The sequence below is a fragment of the Heloderma suspectum genome, chromosome 5, assembly GCF_057233095.1.
Source record: "Heloderma suspectum isolate Gila_16-S chromosome 5, 16-S_ref, whole genome shotgun sequence".
NCBI classification, from domain to species: Eukaryota; Metazoa; Chordata; class Lepidosauria; order Squamata; family Helodermatidae; genus Heloderma; species Heloderma suspectum.
The window spans coordinates 15,594,127-15,617,285 of record NC_139462.1 but is presented as its reverse complement, the minus strand read 5'-3'; the positions used below and the strand labels follow the sequence as shown (position 1 = coordinate 15,617,285).

At 46.3% G+C, this 23,159-nt stretch overlaps 1 protein-coding gene across 3 annotated transcripts in view; it reads left to right on the top strand.

Annotated features, from left to right (window-relative positions):
- Window positions 1–12,953: 12,953 nt before the first annotated feature.
- SLC4A4 (solute carrier family 4 member 4) overlaps window positions 12,954–23,159 on the top strand; it is a 257,294-nt gene continuing 247,088 nt past the window's right edge. For all 3 annotated transcript variants that reach the window (XM_084855374.1, XM_084855372.1, XM_084855369.1), the window contains exon 1: window positions 12,954–13,664. The gene's annotated coding sequence lies outside the window, so the exon portion shown is untranslated. The remainder of the gene's footprint in view (window positions 13,665–23,159) is intronic.

The following is a 23,159-nucleotide window of genomic DNA, read 5'->3' as shown; positions in this document are numbered from 1 at the left end:
GGTTCTATTGTGTGGGAGCAATTACAGAAAAGGTTCTGCATTCTGTGATGTGTCCTCATCTACCTGGCCTCCATCCCAAATGAGCCATCTTGTATACACACACGCAACACACGCACATAACACAACACACACACACACACTGCTGAAGAGGCAAGACCCTCCATATTATAACCCAGTTACTGGATCCATTATGCCAGCCTTACCCAACCTGGTACCTTCCAGATGTTTTGGACTTCAGCTCCCAGTAAGGCCCAGCCAGCATGGCTGATGATCAGGAACACTGCAAGTTGTAGTCCAAAACATCTGGAGGGCATCAGGTTGGGGGAAGATGCATTATGCAATCCAGAGTACAGTATGACAGAAGCTGAGATTAGGTGTTTGCAGAGTAAAAAGGCTCCAGGCTAGCTTATTCAATTGAGAACTATTGTAGCATAGTGAGTAAGGTGAACCAGGAAGTCACCACTTCATATTTCAACGGTGTCATGATGAACTCAGTAGGTAGAATTATTAGATAGGTAGACCCTAGAATCTTTTAGGTCTGCTGAAGCATTGCCTTTCTGCAATCAGTTGGAAGGCGACAATTGGGGCTTCATGCATCTGAGGAAATATACCATGACTATTTATTTAGTGCTTATATCTCACAATGTTCCATCCACATCACTGTGTCCTTTGCCTCCCTGTCCCACTTGCACAGAGGTGGTACCTGGTAAGCCACAGTTTTTACCTCCCTTTTCCTTTTCACCACCCTGTATCATGGAGATCATAACAGTGGCCAACCATACAGGACTGTTGTAAAGATGACTGAAGGAATGTATGTGACGTGCTTTGAACACTCCAAAGCAGCGATGAAGAAAGTGTGGCCCTCCAGATATTGTTGGACTGCAACTCCTATCAGCCCTAGCCAGCAAGGCCAATGGTGAGAGATGATGGGAGTTGTACTCCAATAACATTTGGAGGGCCACACATTCCCCACAACTGCTCTAAAATGCAATAGAGATGCTAAGCATTATTAATAACGAGCAATTTCACCAAGCCCACATGCTGCAGGCAAAAGATGTGACACCCCACTCCAGCTCAAATTAAAAAAAGAAAACTATGTTGAGCTGTGCACTAAAAGAGGGCTGCACAACATGTGACCTGCCAAGTCAAATGTAGACTCCCAACCATGTACGGTGGCTTCAGGAACCTCCTGGTTTTCCTGCCCACCTGGGACTGGGGTGTTATTGAGGACATGGCAGCACACAAGACAGGGCTGGTGAGCTGCAATCTGTTTGGTGGGTCACAACCTGTGAAACTGAGTTTGCATTAAAAGGTCCATGCGCAGGGGTGGGAAACATACAGAACGCCAGCTGCGTGTGACCCCCTCTGCACCCATTAAAAAGAAAAGTAATCAATAGTGGCTATAGGGCACCCTAAGGACCAAATTTGGCTTGTTTGCAGCTAAATTTTGCCCTTTTGGTACTCTGTAGCTGCTATGGAGCCCCCAAAGGGTTAACTTTATCTTGCAAGCAAGCTAAATTTAACCACTGTAGTGCTCTGTAGTGCTAAGGAGTGGTTTGCCTCTGAATTTTGGCAGCCAACCGGTGATTTCAGCCCTTTTGGGGGGAGCACCCTGTGCACCAGCTTGTGGGGGTGGTGGACCAGGGAGCAAAATGGCCCCCAGATCTCTGGAAGTTGCCCACCTCTGGTCTATTGCATAATTTTTTTGTTCTGGTGCTATTATGAGGTGTATGCCTCTCTCCCCACACATCCTTGGTGTCCCAGTGCTGCTTGAATGACAGCCCCCAACATGAGAATAGTGAGTAACCATCCTCATGGGATGGATGAACCTGGCAATTTGGATGGATGAACCTAGGGATGGATGAACCTGTCAATTTCAGTCTCTTCGGGTTCCTCATTTTTCCAATGTTAAGTTCAGTTCTTCCGGATCTTTGACAATTTCTCCATTCAGTTATTCTGAACTTTGAGATGTTTTTAAAGTTTGCATGAGAATTCATAGGCATTTTAATCTAATGCACACATTTTGACAGGCAATTTTCCTAATAGAATGCATTTTTGAATGATACTTTTCTTGACATACACAATTGTGTATGCATTTCATGATTGGAGAACTCTGTTGCAAATTTCGGAGAAGTGCACATTTTGAAGGGTGTACCAATTCGTACCAGTTCGAAAGTGCAAAATCAGGGAAGTTCGCATTAATGCGAACTGAACAAATTTCTCCCTCATCCCTACCCTGAGCATGTGGCTTGAGTAAAGAGAGCCCATTGTATGGCTGAATCAAAAGGGAGAGTAGATTTCAGCACCGCCCTACGCAACATCTGGCAGACCTGCCTTAGTAGGTTACACAATACTAGGAATGTAGCAATTACAGCACTGGGTTGGACTAGCTGTTCATCTTGTGCTATATCCTGTGTTGGGTTCTCCAGGAACAAATTGTGCCAGGCAGTCAAGGAAGAACCTCCACTCCAGGGTACATTTTCTCCAAATTCTGCACAGATTAAGGGAACAGGAGCTTATCTCTATCTGTACTCTAGAATTTCCTTACAACCAACTTGGGTATATAAATCTGGCTGACAACATTAGCGACAATATCTTCAATGCAGGTCCTGGCCCGGATTAGCAACTATTATAAGTATGCCATGCAGCATGATATTGGAAAAATATTGTATATTGGATAAGGTTTTATATTGGTACATTGGGTCTGGCAACACATTAAAAGCTAACACATTTTTTTGATTGGGTTCGGTATCCATTTATGCTTGACATAATGCTGAGACACACCCATGGCTATCTCTTACGTTACTTGCTCTTGGGTTACTTTTTACATAGTCACTGTGTAAAAGAACTGTGATGCAGGTCTGCCCTTCCAGAGAGTATGTACATTTAAAACGGCCACACCTTGGCCAACATAGCCAGTTCCATCTCTCCAAGGTGACCGATGCTGGCACTTTCAAATAGGGCTGTGCACTGCTTTGGCCCGAACCCCGAGTCGAAGTGGGCTGCTTCAGATAACTTTGAGCCCCTTCTGAGATGAAGCGGAGGGAGCACGACATGACCGGGAGTGGGTTGGGAGCTCTCCGAAGCACTCAGTGTGCTTTGGAGCTTCAGCACCCCTGGCCCGGCTGCGCCAGGCCCTTACCTGAGCTGCCGCCGCCTCCTCCGCCACCACCATCACTGCCGCCATCGCTGTCCTCACCTCTGCCATTGCCACCGCCCTTGCTGCCGCCGCTGCGTCCTCGCTGCCTTCTCCACTGCTGTTCTCGCTGCTGCCAACTTCTGAGGCCTGGATGCATGCGCCGACTCTTACTGCAGGGAGTCGTCATTTTTAAAACGGCAGTGAGGATGGCAATGGAGGCGGTGGCGGCAGTGAGGACAGTGGCGGCAAGGATGGTGATGGTGGTGGTAGAGGTGGTGGCAAGGATGACAGCGGTGGCAGCGAGGACGGAAGCGGAGACGGCGGCAAGGTAAGGGGGTTTGCGGGGGGCATCGGGGGGACCCGAAGCAGGGTTTGGCATCCAAATCCTGCTTCAGGTTTGGGGCTGAGTCGGGTCGGGCCCCCCCCCAATCTGCCCAAGTCTAATTGGGCCCGCCTCCATAGCCACGAAGCGGCTTCTGAGTTGGATCGGGGCACAGCCCTACTTTCAAATACACAACCTGAGAGCTCTGCTGATATGTCAAGTCAGACAGCAGACAGAGCCATCCCTTTTCCAATTATTGCCTTTTGGGACCCATCTCCTAGCTTAAATGGGTGACAAGAGTGTCTTCCTGCTATGCCAACCTGCCCTCCAGATGTGTTGGGCTGCAAGTGGCTGGAATGATGGGAGTTGCAGTCCAACACATCTGGAGCGCGCCAGGTTGCAGAGGGCTGTGCTACATGAATACTGTGCTACCCATGCCAGTCTATCACTCACAAATATGGCTCCACTATTTAATTCCTTTGTCATCCTGGGTGACCTGTATGCCTAATCAGTGTCTATGAAATCCCCATCAATAGTGACAGTGCAGGTTAATTAGTGCTTGTTTTCTTTAAAGCCCCTTCCTGTTTTCTCTTTGTCCTTTACTTCTGCCTCCTAACAAAATCTTGCTTTCTTTGGAATTGGGGGTTTGGAGTGAGTTTCTGACAAGCTCAGGGGAATAGTTTGCTTCTCACCCATGCTATCATTTGCTTTTAAAGGGAGGAAGGGTCTCAGGCGCTCCCTTTCCAAGGGCTGGGAGGCTGAGCTGCTTGCTAATCCTTTTCCTGATCTAAGTCTTTTGGCCTGAGTGCTCCCTCCACTGCACTGCCAAGGAGGACAGGAGGGTGATGTCAATGAATGGTCAAATCCGGTGAGGGTGTGACATGCTGTCCTACCTAACAAGGCTGGTGTATGCCCAAGAACCATCACACAAAACGTTTCAGTCCTCTTCATGGTATCTAGGGTGAAAGGGGAAGTGTGGCGGTGTTTATAGTCCCTCCCCCAAAGTCAAGCTGCTGCTCTTACCCTCACCTTTCCTGTTGCCATGTTCTCTGTAGCTCTGAAGTGGGTGTGCGGAGGCATAATCAGGGTTCTAACATGCATGAGGAGTCCTTATGAATACAGGAGGCTCACCGCTGCAAAAGTTATGCAAAACGTGAGAGCAATGCTAACAAGACTCTCCTATTGATGAAACATCAACCAATCATCCTGGATTATTAACCAGCTATTTGCCTCACAAAAGAATGGCAAGCCAACTGCTGTATCAGTACTTAATTTCTAGTAGTATTCTACCACTCACAGTCCTATGGGATTTTCTAAAGGTATAATTACATCTTCCAGGGCCAGCTTGACAGTGCAGATGTCACCAAAGTACACCAAAGAAGCATCTTGCATGATCTGATCATTGTACCTCAACACCCTCAGGAAGGAATGCTGGGGCGAACTTTTCAGATCATGCAGTACATCCACTTGAGGCAACAGAATGTTATGGATGTGGTGGTCCGGACCGCTATCAACAAATACTATGCATGAGCAGGTCCACTGGAAATCCACCATTTCAGCGTCACCATTGGAAGTCCACTATTACAGTGTTGTTTATAAAGCTGGCATGAGATTTTTTCCCCCACCTGCCCCTGTTAATCTTCCAGCCAAAGTCTTTTCTACAGATGGAAAAGGGGATTTGTTTTTAAAAAAGCATCTTTGAAAATGAGTTTTGCAAATGATGGTGAGATGCATAGGTGTAAAATTTCCAGCAGTCAACGAGAAGATTCTGTACAATGAGTGATGCTGAGTCTTGCATTATGTTACTTCTGTATAGCTGGGCATCCAGCAGTCTATTGTGTTTACAGAGTGGGAGGAATTAGAAATGTAAAACTTTTAAGCTTGGAAGAATTCTCAAGCAGAAGAAAGTGTTTTTTTGGGGGGGGTAAAGGTTATCGCTTATAGCAACATAAATATGGATTTGCTTTACCCCAACACTCGGAGGGGCCGCGGTGGCTTAGTGGTTAAGACGCTGAGCTGCAGACTGGAAGGTCGGCAGGTCAGCAGTTCGAGACCCGAGTGCTGGGTGACCGAGTGAGCTCCCGTCTTCAGTCCCAGCTTCTGCCAACCTAGCAGTTTGAAAGCAAGAAATTGCAAGTAGATAAATAGGTACCGCCTCGGCGGGAAAGGTAGCAGCGTTCCGTGCACCTCGGTGTTCAGTCATGCCGGCCACACGACCATGGAAGCTTCTTCGGACAGCGCTGGCTCTTCGGCTTAGAAACGGGGATGAGCACCGCACCCTAGAGTCGGACACGACTGCTTGGGGACACCTTTACTTTTTAAAGGTTATCGCTTATAGCAACATAAATATGGATTTGCTTTACTCCAACACTCTCATGGAAGTGAGGTTATAACTGGGGAAGTGAAGTCTATTGTACTGACCTGCTTGTTTGTCAGTGGAAATCCTGGGCATGATCCAATAAGGAGGTCTCCTGCACAAGCCCCATTAAGGTGAATGGGAGATACAGCGCTCTTGTGCAGCACCTATTCACTTTAAAAAGGCTCGCTCAGGAGGCCTATTTGCTGGAGGCTGGTGGCTCCGATGTCAGCGGGGCTGTGAATCCCCTCTGGGTTTCAGTCAGAACCAGTCAGAACTCTAATGGCGCTATCCAAGGTACAAAGCATTGCCTCCATCATATTCAATTTCAAAACACACATTTAAACAGAGATAAGGTTAGCTACTGTTGAACTTACCTTTTGATATTGAAATAGTCCAACATGCAATCATTCTCAAGTTCCGCTGACTTTTGCCAGTAAATGGTTATAAAGGTAATTTGAGAATAGTTCTAATCAATGATTTCATGACCTTTACTGGTAAACATAACATCAGAATTGGCGTCAGAGAGCTTGAATTTCAGGTTTGTTTTCTTGTTATGCTTTATGATAGATGTAATCATGACTCCCAAGAAAATTCATGATTTCTCTGTGGTATTCACAAGTTCCTTACATTGCTGCAATAAAATTGTTGCATGTTCCCCACTTCTTGAGCAGAGAAAGTTCTGGGGCAGTGCTACTCATTCTGGTTTCTTCTGGATGAGAGAACACTGAAGACTTACAATGTCTTTGTAATATTTGCTTGATTTGCAAATTAAGTGGAGGCAAAGAGGCATTCCTACAAGGCAGAAGAGCCCAAAGACAGGGTTGCACTCCCATTTCAGTTAACTCCATCTGGAAACTTTCCTCTCAGATTTCCTCTCCTTCCACACACTGAACAGGTTCAGACACATGCTGCGGCTTGTGGGCGCCAGGTTGCATATGCAAACCTTGCCTGGGGGTTGTCATATCATGTGAACCCAACGAGTGTGGATTTGGGGAGGGTTAAACAACCCTCACATGACCCTAAAACAGACCATGGTTTATGTGAGTTATTTAATCCCGGGTTCAGATGACATGACAACCCCAAGTGGGGGCTGCATATTCAAAATGGCAGCCACATGCACCCGGCAGACTCACCATATGTTAAATAACCCATGGTGTCCTGTCATGTTGTGCGAACAGCCCCTCCTACTGGCCCCACCGTCGTTGTCTGTGTCTTCCTAAGTGCCAAGTGCTGTTTCTCTCATACACAGGGGCTGTTGACAATAGTTCGCTGTGGGTTATTTAACCCATGGTGAGGCTATGGTGCATCATCCAAAACTGGTCCCATACTCCTCCTAACTCTGATGGGTGTCTCATGCAAAATCAGAGAGAGATTCCTTGCTATCAAGAGACCATCTCCTAACATCAACCTATCATCCTGGACTATTAGTCAGCGATTTGTCTAATAAAACAATGGCTGGCCAGCAGCCATAAAACCATCCATGGTGGTCTGGGGGTATGCTGGAATTCCCCCAAATGAATAAAAGCAGGTAATTTGGCTTTCAGTGCAGAATCCTGAGACTGTGAAGACAGACTTAAAAGAGTCCAGAGTGGACAGTGTATAAAAGTCTTAGAAAATGGAGTAGGGTGAGGTTCAGAACCATTTGCAATGATCAGAGGGAGGGCATACATTATCTCTGTGTCTCCTTGCTGAATCCCATGATGCTCAGAAGCAGAACAAATTATGCAAAATAAGCAGATACATGCAAATATAGGTCACAGAATTTTGGTTTCAGAGTTCTGATGACTTTTTTTTTTGTATGGTTCATACAGTCCTGTTTATAACCACCTAACTGGAAAAAAAACTGCTGACATTTGTAATGTTTGAGTTGTATAGATAACTAGCAATGGGCCAAACAGGACTGATGCTCAGGGGGGGAAATCACTACTTAGGCTTCAATCCTATGGAGGTGGAGCATACATATTTTCCCTCTCATTATGACCAATGAGAGGGAAATGGTAACGGTAAAGAGAAAAAAAAATAAAATGGCGGGGAGGGGGAGAAAGAAAAATGTTGCTCTACCTTTTTCCATCCTACTGTTATGATAGGATTGCTCTACTTTTTTTGTAGCAAGTTAGATACTTTACACCGTTTGTGCTAGATCGTTGAAAAGCAAAGCAGCCTAAAGTGACCGAATAGAGAGTTTGTGGGAAAGCAATTAACTTCCAGGTGTTCTGCTGGCCAGAGCTACCATCTGTCTTACTCCTGTATGTGCAAAGTATTGCATCAATTCCAAAAGAGTGACCATATCCTTCCTTCAACCCACATCTTAAAATAAAAACAAGCATTGTTGAAAATAAGACTAAATTACTGGCAGTACTTCTGTCTTCTTTGTTGCAATACACAACAGGCATTCGTATTTGTGCCACCTTGAGTCTCCTCAAGACAAAATCCTGTCTTGAGCCTTCCCAAATTAAAATACAAAACAAACACCTGAGCAGTCTTCAAGGGCGTGGATTTTTTTTTTTTAAATCACTTACACCCCACCTTTAAAAATATCTTTCGCCAAGGCAGCTTGCAAAACAAGGAAAACAGCAAAAACAGTAACAATTAAAAATCGAGCAATATCAAACAATTAAAACACATCAGCATGAAGAAACTGAGAGCCAGCACAATGCCAATAAAACTGATGGAAATAGGACAGCAGCAGTGTGAGCTGCAAGAGAAAACTGCACTTTCTGCAAACTGTAGAGCAGATGCTTTTTGCTGCCTATTAGTACAACTGAAGCATGTGGCTGCTTGTTGCACAGATCAGGCGCCTCCAAATTGCCCAATTCCAATATAAAACAAAGGCAGAGATGAAGGTCTAAAAGGATACCAAAACCTTTCTACGACTGCATGTGTCTTGTTATTGCAAGGCTCACTTTCTGCTTGGAGATCTCTTCCAATTATGCTAGGTGTGCCCAAATCCCCAAGGGCTGGACATCAGATTATATTTTGGGGTGAAATCCAATGGTGTCTGTCCACTAATAGAATGGATGCTATTGGTGGAAGATTCCCTGTCCCCCTGCACAATCCCCAGATCCACTCCAGAGCGTTGGGGGACCTTGTGGAACAGATTTGGGGAGGTGTAGGGGGAGAAAGGGGACATCCTGCTGCACAAGTAGAAGTCCACTTGTACGATGTTGGATTATGCCCTTCCTCCGATATGCAGATGATACCACCCTAAAGCAGAAAGCGAAGAGGATCTAAAGAGACTCTTGTTGAGGGTGAAAGAGGAGAGTGCAAAAGCTGGTTTGAAACTCAACATTAAAAAAACTAAGATCATAGCATCTGGCCCTATCACTTCCTGGCATATAGAAGGGGAAGAAATGGAAGCAGTGACAGATTTTACTTTCTTGGGCTCCAAGATCACCGCAGACGGTGACTGTAGCCATGAAATTAAAAGATGCTTGCTCCTTGGGAGGAAAGCTATGGCAAACCTAGACAGCATAGTAAGAAGCAGAGACATCACCTTGCCGACAAAGGTCCGTCTAATCAAAGCTATGGTTTTCCCAGTAGTAATGTATGGCTGTGAGAGCTGGACTATAAGGAAGGCTGAGCGCCGAAGAATTGATGCTTTCGAACTGTGGTGCTGGAGAAGACTCTTACGAGTCCCCTGGACTGCAAGGAGGTCAAATCAGTCCATCCTAAAGGAAATCAACCCTGACTGCTCATTGGAAGGACAGATACTGAAGCTGAAGCTCAAATATTTTGTCCACCTAATGCGAAGAGAAAACTCTCTGGAAAAGACCCTGATGCTGGGAAAGACTGAAGGCAAAAGGAGAAGGGGACGGCAGAGGATGAGATGGCTAGATAGCATCACCGATGCAATGAATATGAACTTGAGCACACTCCGGGAGAGAGCGCAGGACAGGAAGGCCTGGTGTGCTATAGTCCATGGGGTCACGAAGAGTCGGACACGACTGAACAACAAAAGAGAAGTCACTACGGGGCAGTGAAGCAACATTCCCGGCAAACACAAGCCTCTGATTGTGGTTCCTTGATGAGAGGAGTACTTTGACCCCATGGGTTCTTCTTCAGAGTCAAAAGCCATAAATAAGATACAATTGCGGCTGCTTTGTTCTCCTCAGTGATATCTTTGCCCAGATCACTTCTCCTTCTTTACCTCCCCTGCAAAAGCCACAATCCTACCTAGATGGGGATCCTGCAAACTGGGCCATTGCTACCTAGACAATTCTTTTCCCAGTATGTACCTGGGAGCTGTAGGACTTTTTGCTTTCTAAACATGCATAGGATTGTGCCCTTACTCGACAATGCTAAGAGGACTGAGTTATCACCAATTATTACTGCTGCTGTGAAGGGTCATTTTGCGTACATTTAAGATCTCATTGAATGATCACAGACTGTACTTTGTGCATTGCATTGCCATTTAACTCATGTTCCCCCCTTCACACCCAACTGAGGATCACACTCCATGCATATGATGAAGTGGGCTCTAGTCCACGAAAGCTTATGTCATAATAAATTATGTTAGTCTTTAAGATGCTGCAAGACGCCTTGTTTTTGCTTCAACAAACTAACTTGGCTACCCTTCTGAAAATTATCTCAATAGATAAATAACCCACTGAAGGCCCAACAGAAACTGTGCAAGCAGCAGAGGTGCAGGAAGTAGGGCTCATAAGAGTGCGTTTCAATGCTGGAGAGGAGTATACAACCTTGAAAGAAGCAAATACATTTTATTTTAAAGCAGTTGTGTGAAAAGGCAGGAATTTTTTTTATAGTAGGTGGGTGGCAGCCTTGCTGGTGTTTGCCATTTTTTTTAAAAAAAGGTAGTGGTGATGTGCTTTAATTCAAGATGAAATGGCAAAAAGTAGTGCATTTTTATGAGATTATAGCAATGCTATCAACACAGCTATGGGGAGGGCCTGGAGCTCAGTCGTAGAGAGGGAAACCTCTGTTCCTTACCTTGCACATATGGCTAGGTAAATATCACACAGTTGTACTAAATTCTAGAGGAGTAGATGTGTTTGTCTCTAGCAGCAAAAAGGGACAAAGAATCTGGTGGCATTTTATAGTTGACAGCACGACTGTGGCAGAAGCTTTTGTGGGCCAGAGCCCACCTAGCCTGATGCATGATGCTCATGCCACAATATTTTATTTATTTATTTATTTCATTTCTATACCGCCCAATAGCCGAAGCTCTCTGGGCGGTTCACAAAAACTAAAACCAAACAACACACAATAAAACAATTTAAAATATATAGAACATTAAAACCACAATATAACAATACAACCACAATAAAACCTAGCAGCAGTACAGGAGTTTAAAATACAGATTTAAAACAGCAAAGATAAAAATTTAGAAAGCTAAAATGCCTGGGAAAATAAAAAGGTCTTCACCTGGCGCCGAAAAGAGTACAATGTAGGCGCCAGGCGAACCTCACTAGGGAGCTAATCCACAATAAATGGATTAGTCTTTAAGGTGTCACCACTTTTTCACAGAATCAGTGACTTCCTATCAAAATTCTTTTACCCTAGCAATGCTAAGATGATTGTGTTATTACTAATTACTGCTGATGTGAACTACGCTCACTGTGCTTAAATTGCATGTAAACCTTAATTTGCCAGAGTGCCATAGACTTTTTGCCTTTCAATTCCTTTCCTCCATTATTATTATTTGGCATCATAGTAGCAGCAGTAGTAGTATTTCTATACCACCTTTCTGAGCTAACCAAGGCAGTTTATAAAAATATCAGAGAATAATTAGAGCTCAATCCTAAGCATGTTTAGACATTGAAAAGGCCTACAAATCCCAACATGACTGGCTGTGGCATGCTGGGAGTTGTAGGCCTTTTCAATGTCTAAACATGTATAGGAGTTTGCCTTAAAAACCATAATCAAATAAAAATAGGATACAATCCTATGCATGCTTAGATAGAACAAAGTCTGACAACTCCCAGCATTCCCCAGCCAGCATGGCTGGCTGGGGAATGCTCAGAGTTGTCAGACTTTTTTCCTATCTAAAGATGCATAGGACTGTGTCCTTAAACAACTTTAAAAATCCTAACGTTGATTTTAAAAGCCAAGTTCAAAAGATGTGTCTTGACCCCTTCTTGAATGCACAGTGGGGAACAGTTGCACACCCAAAGGGAGTTCCAGAGTTTGGGAGAAACACAGGAAGAAGCCCTTTCTCATGTGCCTGACAAGTGGGCTTCTGCAAGAGAGGGTGCCCTTAAAAGGGCCCTGTGTATAATACCTGCAAACTGAGGATAACACTTCATGCATCTGACAAAGAGGACTCTCCCTTACCAAAGCTTATGCCACGATAAATCTGGTCAGTCTTTAATATGCCATAAATTCTTTGCCTGCAATCCTATATACACTTCCCTGAGTAAGTCTCACTGAATTCGATTAAGACTTATTTCTGAGTAAACATATACGGGATTGCGCTGTTCGTTGTTTCTCCTTCAGTAGCCACACAGTGCAACACACACAGTGCTTCTACTGCAGTGTGCAACACAGTGTAGATACATGTCTACTCAGACGTAAGCCCCATTGAGTTCAATGGGAGTTACCCCTAGGAAACTGAACATAGGATTGCAGCCTGATAATGGCTACCTCTCTGGACCTTTTCTCCTACATGCCTGGACTTTTGTGCAGCTTCGGGGGGGGGGGCTTTTCGTACAAGTTTTTGGGGGCCTTTTGCACAGCCTATTTGGCCTTTTGTTTTGAAAGGGGGAACCTCTTTTAATCCAAGCACCTGCTCAGAGTCGAAGGGGATTTGAGGCGGGCCTCGAGAGAAAGAAGACATCCCTTCCCAACAACCTACTAGCCCAGCAACCTGTTACCCGGCGCCCAGTCCCGCGCACGCTGACCCAGACGTAAGCCGCCAAGAACGGCGCGCCTCAGCCTGGCAACCTTTGGGCAGAAGCGGAGCCACTTTAAAAACACCCCCGCCCCGGCAGGAAAAGTGACCTAAAAGCGGTGGGCAGAGGGGTGGCGGATGAAATGAGAAGCGAGAGCTGTAACACCAGAAGCCCCAGGCAGGCAGGCAGACAGGCTGGCGGGCGGGCGGGCGGCCTGGCTCCTCCTTTTCTGGCTGCCCGGGGCCCTGTGACGCTTTTCGGCGGCGAGAGCGCACGGCGGCGGGTGGGAGGGACCCGCGGAGGAGGGGACAGACCGGGACGGCCCCGCAGCGGCGACTCACGGCTTTAAATCTTGCTCGGGCTACGAGAGAAAGCTCCCAGCGCTGGAGGCGGCGGTCTCCGCTCTAGTCTCGCTTTCTGCCTGGAAGGGCCGGGGGAAACGCGTTTGGCACCGCGGGCTGTGCGCGCGTGGCTGTCCGCCCGCCTTGGCTCGCCGGGGCGCCCGCCAGACCCAGACAGGAGGCGTGTGAAGAGCGGGGGGGGGGGACAAGGCGGGCGGTCGGCTTCGAGGGAGCCATTGAGCGGGCGACCCACGCGCTCGCCTCTTCCAGAGGGGACCGCGCCGCCGGCGGCGGCCGCCCCTCGCGCGCGCTTCCCAGTCCCGCGCAGCTTGTCGCCGAGCGCGGCGAAGTTGGGCAGCGGGCGGACTTCTCTTCGGCTCCCTCGCCGGGTTTGTGCGGCGGCTCCTGCTGCCGCGGAGGCTTTTGCCGCGGCTGAATCCGCCGCTTGCCCGCCCGCCGGCCCGCGTTTGTGAGGAGGAGAACTTCGCAGAAGGAGAAGGAGAAGAAGAGGCGCGCGCGCTCGCCCGCCCAGCCTCCTGCCCCGCGCGGGTCCTGCTCAGGCTTCCTTGCTCTCCCGGCTTCCCCGCGTGCTGCTGCCCCGGCAGCCCCCGCCAGCCGCCGCGCTGGAGGAGCGACGCAAAGGAGACCCCAGGAGGTGAGGAGGGCGGGGAAGAGATGCGCGATGTGGGGCTTGGCAGGCGAGGGGCGGCGGTGGCTGCAGCGGGGTGTTTCTGCCCGGCGCGGATAGCCCGCCTTTCGTCCGAGGGGCGCGAGGCGGCGCACGTGGTTGCGCTCGGGTCCTGCTATTGATCTGCCCCCGGGCGGCCGCTGTGTGAACGGAATGCTGGACTAGATAGGCACTTGGGGCAAAATCCAACGTAACTCCTACTTCGAGTAGACCCATTGCAATGAATGGGGCTTAACTTAGTCACGACTTGAGCCCTATTCATTTCAATTGGTGTATTCCAAGTAGGACTTAGGTTGGGTTCTACTCTTGGTTTGATCCAGCATGGCTGCTCTTATGTGCTTTGCCTCCTATTCCAGCCTTCCCCAATCTGGCGCCCTCCAGATGCGTCGGCCTACAACTCCCATCATTCCCCCAGTCAGTGTGCTGGCTGGTGGAATGATGGGAGTTGTAACCTATCTGCAGGGCGCCAGGTTGGGGAAGGTTGCCCTGTTCTGTCTCTCTCCCTCCCTGTCCCTCTGGTATTTTTATGCTCACGACAACCCTGTGATGTAGACTGAAGGAAAGGGGCTTGCCTAAGGTCCCTCGGTGGGGATTTGAACCTGGAGTCCCCAGTCCCTGGTCTGACAGTATCGACCGCTGCCGCCACAGGATAGGATTGGAGTTGGGGCAGGACTTCGCCTCAGTTGCTCTGCTGCCCAAACTCTCTTCAGTTTTACTTTATTTTATTTATAGCTCGGCTTTTAAAAATAAGAATAAAATAAAACCTTTGCTCAAGGAAGCATACAATGTTTAAATAATGTATAGGCATGAAGAGGGGAAGAAAGACAGCAGTACACATAAAATAAGGCATTGCTGGGGAAGAAAATAGGGACATACAAAGTCATAATTATGGGTTTTATCCGGTGTTAATCCTATTTAGAGCAGACCCATTGAAATAAATGTAACTTAAGTTAGACTAACATTGAATACAGCTCTATAAAAGTGCATGCTCTAGAGCATGTGCAGAGTGTCTTCCTCATGCAGATAACTTCCACATATTTGGCAATGGCCACTGTTTAGGCATAGAGGGTGGGTGACTAAGGGTGCAGGGGGGATATAGGCAGAGGATTGTTTGGGCAAAGGCTCAGTGTAAGTTCTGCCATGAGTGGTTCCCTCTAGGGGGTGGGGAGGTGTACTCCTGCCTGAAAGTTGCATCTCCTGACCCTTCAGATGTGGTTGTGGTTCCTAGGTTGTGATGGAAAAGCACTTCGCACATACTCTGAGGAACTCTCTAATGATTTAACATGCTTGTGAAGGCTGACCCTCAGCACTGAAAACATGTGCCAGAATTAAGCTTTGGTGAATTCTGGTAAGATTCAAGTAATGCAGAGGGCCAAACAGAGTATGGGGCAATTTGGGGTTGGCTGAGAAAGAAGAGGATAATATTTGTGAGGTTTGGGACATGTAGCAGGACGACAGAGGACTCAGGAGTTGTTTGCAGGGTTTTTAGGGGTATGATAGAGGATTACTAGGATGAGGCAATTTGTCAGAAAGGTAAAAAGGGCAAGGAGAATTTCTGTGTTGGTTGTCCAGAGAAAGTTCTTGGGCTAGATGGTACTGGAAATTGGCTGTAGGGTTGGGGAAGAGAGGTTAGGGTTTGAGCAGGAGGGTTTTTAGGGTACAGATGGCCAAGAGGGAGTTGGTGGGGAAAGCAATTCTAGAGTTTGGGTTGCAGGGGCTGTGGTTTAACGGTGTGACTGGATCTGTAGGGATAGTTTTCCTGGAGAAATATGTTTAGGGCAAGTGGGATATTGGGACCAGGAGAGGTTTTTCTGGGTAGAGGGAAGCTGCTGTGGAAGAGGTGGATGGAATAGCATTGAGGTTTATGACATACAAGCTGTGGTTTGGATGGGAGTTAGAAGAGTTTCTGATCTAGTGGTCAGCAGGTACTGGATTGGGATATATTGGTACACAGGGATTTGGGAATAATGGGCAGGTTGTAGTCTGCAAAGGAGCCGCTGCAGCATGGCAGAAAAATGTTGGAATCTGAGGGCAGCTGGGGTTGAACTGTGGATTTGGGGGCAGAGAAATATTAGAATGCAGAGTGTTTCTTCTACAGCATTGCCCATGTACACAGTTTCATAATCAAAACACAAGTCCCTGCCTCAATCTAAATTAGCAAGGTAGGCAGGCAATATTAAGATAGTTATGGAATATTTGGAGCTGGTCTTTGGAGGCAGGTTCTTGTCACTTCTCCAGGGGAAAAGCTAGGTGGACAGATACTGGAATTAAGGACGAAGCTACATGTTATATAGATAGCTGTGTAACTTTCCCCTGTTTTTCTTCTTGTTAATATGAAAACCAGCCACTGGAGGTTGAAATCTTGAATGGACTTAAGAGCATCTCTACATCAGCCTAAAATCCCGCATTTAAAATGGGGCTTTCTGCTTCCATTTTAAGCGCAGGATCATGACGGACCCCCTTTACATGCACTTCCTTCCCCCCCTTTCCCCCTCCTTTCCCCCCTTATCTGAGTCTTCCATATGTTTCATTATACAGCTGCTAGATGGCGCTGTGGTCTAGCTCCTCTTATTGCGGGTTTTCCTTTTTTGCAAGAACTCAAGTGGAACTCAAGCGCTGTAATTTGATAGCTCATTATCTCCAATCTTTTAAAAAATGGAATAAATTTCATTTAGTGTTGAAGACGCCCTGAAGGTTGACGACTTCATCTAAAGGGCCTGCAAACTTCTGTGAGTAACCAATCTCAATAGCAGGATAAAAGCTCTGTGTGAAGAAGACCTCAATCTTTCTTTTCCTGTCGTTTGCGCGCTCTAAATCTCCCCCCCCCCGCTGTTTTTCGGCGGTGGGTGGGTGGGTGGGAGATATGGAGATGTGTACATTTGCCCACTGTGGGGAAGATCAACTTTGTGGTGTCTGTGTGATTTTGAGCAGAAAAACATCTCCAAGCAGAGGAGAGCTAAAAACCGTCCTTCTGGTACGCCGGTCAAGATCACAGTGGTCGAGAGAAAGTAACATGTATCTGCACGTAACCTTTGGTTTGGACTTGAGTTAGGAGTGGTTTGGGGATATCCACTGCAAGTTGGATGGAGTTGGATTATTGAGATGTGGAGCTAGTTCAGGAAGGATGCATTGTGCAGTGATGGTTGGGGGATTCAGGGGCAGGGGGATATACTGATGAAGGTTTGGGCAGAGGGCATTATGAAGTAGTGCTGGCTGAGCTGTTGACTGGTTTACATACTTTGACAAAACCCCATCTTTTGCCGCTATTATATAAATTCAGTGATAAAATGGTCTTTCTGGAACTCTGTTTTGTCCATACCTGTTCTATCCCTACCTGTCCATTGCTGCCCATCCTCACCAGTGCAGCAGGCAAAGGCTTCTACTGGGCATTGGTAGAAGAAATGATGGTGAGCTTTGGGTCTAGACAGGGGAGAGAGCAGAAGGTTTTGACAGATGTTTGAGGAGTGTAACCACAGGGCACCAAGCTGAATCCTACTGGAAGTGTTGGAGATGTGACTGTGTTGGTACAGGTTTTGACTGGACACAGGTAGGGATGTGCAAATCAGAAAACTTGAGGTCGCTGAAGTGCTCTGAATTCAATCTCAAAGCTTGTTCTGACTTGAGTCCATATCACATTTGAACTTTGTTTTTTTCTTTCTGCATGACAGTCTGTGTGTGCATATTTTTCCAAAAGTACGCATCAGTTGTGCTCATCTTTGAAATGTATGTACGCATTCTTCTCCCGTTGATTAAAGCGCATTTGTGCGCATTTGTCAAAAGTATGCAATTTTTCATGCACATTTTTCAAATGTAACTAGTCTGTTGAATGCATTTTTTTGGCCCGCGAATCACATTGCAAGCTTGGAAACTTACAGACTTTAACTGCAGATTGTGTCTGAGTCTGTGTTTGGTCTGGAAGGTGTGAAATCATGGCCCAGATCATGCCTGAACTTGCAGTTTTGGTGCTGCAAAGTAGGGTTGTCTTAGGAGGTGCTGCATGAATCTTGTTCATGTACCCCGTACAGAACTGTGTGGATGTATGTGGGAGAAAGGGACATCCTTCCCCATGCCCCTCCTGCTGGTCTAAATCAGACTTCCTAACCTGGCACCACCCAGATGTGTTGGACTACAACTCCCATGTAGCATGGTAAAATGGCTGGAGATTATCAGGGTTGTAGTCCAACACATCTCAAGAGCAGCAGATGCGGGAAGGCTGCTCTAAGTGTTTCTTGTGTTTAACTACAACTTGATTTGTCGTAATCCTTCCAGGTGCTGATCTCACTTTTAAAGCAAAAGACTAAGAATAGCTGTGCAGGCTATTCTCTGATTTTGATTTTCAGGTACACACTTGTAATCTCCATAGGGTAGAAAACCGTGAGCAAGCTGAATACGAGCCAACAATGTGATGTGGCTGCAAAAAAGGCAAATGCTATTTTGGGCTGCATTAATAGAAGTACAGCTTCCAAATCATGTGAAATACTAGTTCCCCTCTACTCAGCACTGATTAGGCCTGATCTGGAGCACTGTTTCCAGTACTGGGTGCCACACTTTAAGAAGGATGCAGACAAACTGGAGAGGGTTCAGAGGAGGGCAATGAAGATGATCAGGGGACTGGAAACAAAGTCCTATGTGGAGAGACTGAAAGAACTGGGCATGTTTAGCCCTGAGAAGAGAAGACTGAGGGGAGATAGGAGAGCGCTCTTCAAGTACTTGAAAGGTTGTCACAGGGAGGAAGGCCAGGATCTCTTCTTGATCATCCCAGAATGCAGGACACGGAATAAGGGGCTCAAGTTACAGGAAGCCAGGTTCCGGCTGAACATCAGGAGAAACTTCCTGACTGTGAGAGCAATACGACAATGGAACCAATTCCCTAGGTTGGTGGTGGGCTGTCCCACACTGGAGGCCTTCAAGATGAGGCTGGACAGCCATCTGTCAGGGATGCTCTGACTTGGATTCCTGTGTTGAGCAGGGGGTTGGAGTCGATGGTCTTATAGGCCCCTTCCAACCCTATATTCTATGATTCTGTGAAATAACTCAGTCATTCATATAGTACTAGTGCCTGAAAAAGTGACAGCTAGTATCCATTTATATGTTCAGAAGTTTGTGCAGAAATAAGGGAAAACAAATATGTCACTCATCTCAGTTTGCTTATGTTTGGGTTTTACCACAGCCTAGCTCCTTAGGGTCTTCTTCTGACAATGCATTTTGTGCTTGGATGAAGGTATTCTAGTACAAAAAACATGCATATTGCATCAGTTATGAACAGGGTACAGTATATACACCTGTGCTATATTCCTTGATATATATATGACTGGCATTCAGGAAAGCACTAGGCAGGAATGCATATAGGTGTGCATGCGACACCTGCTGTACTGTGGTCTCAGAGCAGATGCATTTGTTATGCTTTTATGTTGTGAACTGCTTTGGGATGTTTTGTAAAAATGAAAAGCAGTATATATACTTCCTTTAATAGGTAAATAAATGTGCCTCTCTTACTCATTTCTTGCTGACTTGCAGTTACAATGTGCAAAGCCCCCAAGTATGGTTTGGAGCAATATGAAAGCTCTTTCTTATCTGTGAGAGCAGCTTCACCCATGGAACCCATTGATTGATGTTGCAGCAGTGGAGTGGTGGAAACACGCATGTGTGAACCTACTCTTGCTCCTGCTGTCTGAATGGTGGCTGCATGCATTTATGTTCTGTCTGGAGTTAAAGGGCCATGCAGTGCAATGCAGAGACGTGTTCTGCTGGTGTAGTTGCTCCATGTATGTATTGCTCCATGTGCTGGTCTGGTTGCTCCATGTACATCTCTCTAAACAGCTGTTTTTGCCTTGTGTTTGTTATGCCAGTGTTGGTGTCAGTAGAAACTTGCTTGCATTTGATTGAGAGAGAGAGAGAGAGAGAGAGAGAGAGTAAAAGTACTGTAAATTATTAGAGATGAGCTCATTATAGGAAGCCCCTTGGAAAATGTCAAAGTAATAGAGGAAGAGGATAGCCATCGTCCCTCCTGGATCTAAAATACAAAACTTTTCGACACCGTTTAAAATATTGAGTCTTCTCCAATTCTGAGAATTTAAATTCTAATTTAAGCCAACCTTCCCCAACCTGGTGGCCTCCAGAGGTATTGGACTGCAGCTCCCATCATCCCCAGCCAGAATGGATTTATATGTCATTTCCAATCCATCCAGCACTTACATTTAGAAAAGAACAAATGGCAGGCAAAAGTAAAGCTTTATTTCTCGCACAATCCTATGCATGTTTAGACAGGAAAAACGTCCTACATATTTAGACAGAAAAACATCCTAGAACTCCCAGCATGCTCCAGCCAGCATGGCTGGAGCATGCTGGGAGTTGTAGGACTTTTTTTGTGTCTAAACATGCATAGGATTGCACCCTTAAAGACGTTGGGTTGGTTAAACTGAGTGAAGTGGCATTAATTCCTCATTTCTAAGAAAATGTGTTTCCATAAGCCATTTAATATCCCTGTATCTGACATAGTGCTAGGAAGAAATATCCCACACTCATACTGTAGTGGAATTAATTTCTTGCCCACCCTTCTTGAACTTCCCGCTAACTCCAGTGTGCCGCTTGTCCTCTTTCTCGCCTGCTAAGCTTGCTGTCTTAGTATCCTTTTGTTCTCTATCCTTTTTTTTGTCCCCCTGTTACATCATTATAATGTTGTAATAAGCTTGTCCTTTGTTTGCAATCCTCCCACTCCCTGCTTTGGTTTCTATTCAATGGAGGCTTCACTGTTTGGTGTGACTGAAGGTAGCATATGTGAGTGGATCTATATTGCAGATGTTTCTTGGAAGAGGGGTGGAGGTTGTGTTGATTATCAAATTGTATTAGGATTTAGATAAGTATTTTGCTTAGTAATTTTTCTTTCATCACTATCCTGTTCATGGTGTAACCTGTACACCCTGAGTCATCTGGATTTGCATATTAATAATCATATATGCTCTTGATCTAGAATCTTATCAGCCATCTGCACTTTGGTTTTTCCTGCTCTCTTGTGACACGGTGTAATTTGGATGGATATAGGCTTTGTCTGTTACATGAGCTAATCTTTAAAGGTCAGTTCCTGACATTCTGTCACACTCGAGTGTGTCCAAGAGACACAACCTAAAATGGGCTTGTGCAGGTAGAAGTAGGGTTGATTTTCAATGGCTGGAGTCACCAGGGCACAGAAAGCAGGATTAGCCTCTGTCCCAATGAATCGCCTTTTTTCTCCCATACATATGAATGTGAAGAAGCACTGATAATGGGTGATATTGGGTGCAGTGAGGCAAAATCTGCCCTCAGCCCTCACTGTCAGAATTCCGCAGGGGTTCCAGGGTGTCTGTGCACAGACTGACCTTACTGGCCTGCAAGTTTTTTACTAGCTTGCTGGGGGTTAGCAGATGAGGGATGGATACCTCCGTCCCTCCTCCCTACATTTCTGTGCTAGGCACGGAGGACGCAGCCTCTCTTCTCTGGCAGCCCACTTGGTTTCCATGCTGGGCACAGAGAGGGTTGGAGCACTCCGTCCTTCCCCTTGCAGCCCACTCACTTGCCTACATGGAGTTCCTTGCCACCTATGGTGACTGGGCAAGTGCTTAAATCCAAGGCTGTGGTAACTCATTCAGGATTCTTGGAAACATGCCCTGGCAAAACTGGCTAGAGCAAGTGGTGATCTAATGGAATAGTTTTAACTGGGGGCAGAGCAGTGAATGCTGTTCACATGGCCCATTCTCCCTTCTAGATTAAGACGTCGTTCAGGTGCTTACTGTGTGGCAGCAATGTGGTTCCCATGGTGGAGGAGCAGGTGTGTACCCTTCTCCCTCCGTCACGTACCTGATGTAAAATGTGGTCCCTCCATGTGAAGCTCTGGAATTGTGCAGACCTGATTCACATGGTTCTTTCCCATCAAGAAACAATGGTAGATAGATCATGTGAATGAGGCTTAGATACATGTTGCACATTGCAGACTAGGTTGTAGCTTCAGTTGTCTGTTGCAAGACTTGTTTTATGCTGGTGTTTGTTGTTCTTTAGAATGTTTCCTGCGGTTGCTGTTTTTCCTGTGTTTTTCCTGTTTTTATTACCATATTGGTTTTTGTTATGTGTTTCATTGTTGTACACCACCATGGGAAGGCTCCTGCCCTGAAAGGCGGTCAAGAAATATTTTAGGTAAATAAATGGGAGCCCACATGCCTGAGGCCAGCTTCCAGTTTGCAAACCATGGTATGCAAGAAGCCAGCTTTATGTCTGTAGTGGACTATAGAGAAGCAATGCCACCTGCTTAAATGTTCCAATCTTTCAGTATTCTAAGACACAGGTGGGCAACATGTAGCCCCATGGGTTTTTTTATTGCCCCCGTGGTTCTCCTGCCAATGTCGGGTTCCCAGGGATTCTTCTGGGGAACAAGCCACACTCCCCTCTGCCAAACACAATAAGGTGGCATTTACATTTTGGGCTCCAGGACATTAGGCTGCTCCTTTGCCCCAATTTTTACCACTACCATTGGCAAACCTCTGCTGAAAATGTCCACACAATGTTATAGAAGAGCTGCAGCAGTTGCAGGATTAGAGTGCTAGTAGCTGAGGGCAGAGTTGTATTTTGCAATGGAAACACGGAGAGGTAAATATCCAGTGTATTGTTGCTATCGTAGGTTGAAAGTGGGGCTGTGGAGAAGTATAGGCTTATGTGTGTTTTTGTTAATGGGCGATGCAGTTTCACTCTGTATGTATGGGACACTCCTAGAGAATTAATGCCCCTGTACATCAGCGAGTTATGTTCCTGGCAGATCCTGTCAGCATTCCATTCAGCTGATAAGTCTGAACTCCCCCCCACCTCCAGCTAGTTCATGACAGTTTTCAAGATTTAAATCTCCTGTGTGTTATCAGTAGAATATCTTCCCTTGCTAGTTTTGCATAATATGAAAAGGGCTCAATAGGTTCTGTAGCAGACAGCTATAGAATATAAACCTGGCTGGTTATTCTTGTGGCAGTCACCAGCCATTGGCCAGTCTGCTTTGGTGTCATGGAATGTTCTCATTGTTCAGGGTGAAGATGCTGGCAATAGAATCTCGAGAGTGCAGTTTCTGTGAGTGAAGTGAAAGATTAGTTTGGATGGAAGGAAATTCACATAAGGTAGAGTGGCAGGAAGACACACATGCTTTCACAAAAAGGCTGCTAGGGAGATGGGAGGATTAAGGCTTTAGAAGCTGTGAGAAGAGGACCAAAGAGGTAGGTGATCTAAAGAACAGTGCAGACTGAGAAATAGGAGCTTGAGGGAAGTCTGTGTAGATGAGACAAAGGCCAGAGGGAAACTGGGTAGAGGAAAAGGGGGTAACAGGAAAAAGCAGGACTCAAGAATAACTTTACACAGGGCCTAGTGCCAGGAGAGCTTGCATTATGTTGCCTGTGGGGGGGAGACCACACTGTAGGGCTGGCACAGAGACTTGAGTGCTGGAAAATCGTGGGA